Below are 2014 nucleotides of genomic sequence, written 5' to 3'. Positions count from 1 at the left end.
ACGCGGGCCTCTCACTGTTGTGGCCTCTCCCGTTGCGGAGCACAGGCTCCGGACGCGCAGGCTCAGCGGCCATGGCTCACGGGCCCAGCCGCTCCGCGCCATGTGGGATCTTCCCGGACCGGGGCATGAACCCGTGTCCCCTGCATCGGCAAGCGGACTCTCAACCACTGCGCCACCAGGGAAGCCCCTTGGCAGCTCTTTCGAATCAGCAGGAACTGAAAAGTAGTATCTAATGAATTAACCTCTCTTAAGGCCACCTGAACTTCTGTCCACATAATACCACTCCAAGTCCCTGAGATATTCGGTCTTCTCAACAGAATTAAGGTTGAGAATCCTGGGCCTCTGGGTTGGGGAATCAATGGAGAAATACACCTCATTCTTTCATTGTCAGGTTTGCCGAGAACCTTCCCTTGTGCTCAGGCCCTGCGCTGTCAGGTGAGGCTGAGGTCTTGAAGCAGCCTCCCTGTCTCCTGGTCTGCAGCAGGAGGAGTAGCCTCACCCTGGCTCATCCTTGAGAAGAACAGGCCAAAAAAGTTATGATACTGTGATGAAGCACAGGGTGGTAAAGACACCTTGCAAGGAGCAAGAGGGGTCTTTCTTCGCAGTGTTCACAGATGACTTTACCGAGGAAACGACGTTTGAAAGATGAGGTCCAGGATTTGTGTTGTTGTCGGTAAAATTTCTTAAAGACAAGCTTGTCATTCAGATTTTCTTATGTTTTATTCATTCACCATGTCTTCAGGAGTAAAACATGAACTGTCACAACCTTGATGAAAGCTGTATTTAAATCTTTCCAGGAAAATGCCTTTTTCAGATGACAGGAAAACTAGTTGTCTTTCACCTCTCAGCACGCTCTGAACCTGAACTATTTGAGGTATTATTAACTGCTCTGAACGTGATTATATTGCATTTGACACTGGAAGTGGCCACCTCTCTGTGACTAACATTTTTTTGGTGATTAACATTTTTAATAACGTATTTTAAGTTTTTAGTTTAGTAACTACTCGGCAAATACTCATTCTTTAAAACTATTGCAGCTGAAAAGTAATTTAGTTTTCATATGACCACCATCAGCTTGACTTAGAATGTGATCCATTATTAAAGATTTAACAAATTGAATGTTTTAAAATAACTAATTTCAACAATGGAGCATTATAGCTACGTAACAGATCCGTTTCTATAACAATAAGGGCTCCCTTGGAGCTCTGCTATAATTTGCTACACCTGCAAAAAAAAAATGTAGATAAAATGAAATGACTACTTTTGTTTTTCAAAATTCCAAAATTAAACACATTCAAATTATATAAAGCAGTTAGCCCCTCACAGTTAAATGTGTTTGGAGACTGCTTCATGCATTCTTTCCTTGTATGAATGCCTTTTATAACATATTTCACTAATCATTCTCCAGCCATCTTAACTGAATTTAGCATAAAATAGAATTTGCTTTGGGGGGACGTTATCTTGTTATTAAATCCTATGCATTAATACCAAGGAAAATTTATGAGAGGATCCAATAATATTTACCTTAAATATGCTTTATTTTGTTATATAAATGCCATATGACTCCTTTCTGAAAACAGACATGTGTATCTCATCCTGAAACTCTGAGTGTTGCAATGACTGTACGAGTGAAAATGTTTTATATTCAGATTCATTTGGATTTGAATTATTCTGAATTCACATTGATGAAAAAATTACCATAACTTCCATCTCAATGTGAAAAGCAAAAATTTCTATATTAAAAAACTATTTCCTATTTGGGACTTCCCTGGTGGCGCAGTGGTTAAGAACCCACCATGGCAGGTGGGTTCAAGGGACATGGGTTCAAGTCCTGGTCTGGGAAGATCCTACATGCTGTGGAGCAACTAAGCCCGTGCACCACAGCTACTGAACCTGTGCTCTAGAGCCCGTGAGCCACAACTACTGAAGCCCGTGCGCCTAGAGCCCGTGCTCCATAACAAGAGAAGCCACCGCGATGAGAAGCCTGTGCACCGCGATGAAGAGCAGCCCCCGC

The sequence above is a fragment of the Physeter macrocephalus genome, chromosome 6, assembly GCF_002837175.3.
Source record: "Physeter macrocephalus isolate SW-GA chromosome 6, ASM283717v5, whole genome shotgun sequence".
NCBI lineage: Eukaryota > Metazoa > Chordata > Mammalia > Artiodactyla > Physeteridae > Physeter > Physeter macrocephalus.
This window is presented reverse-complemented; position numbering follows the sequence as displayed.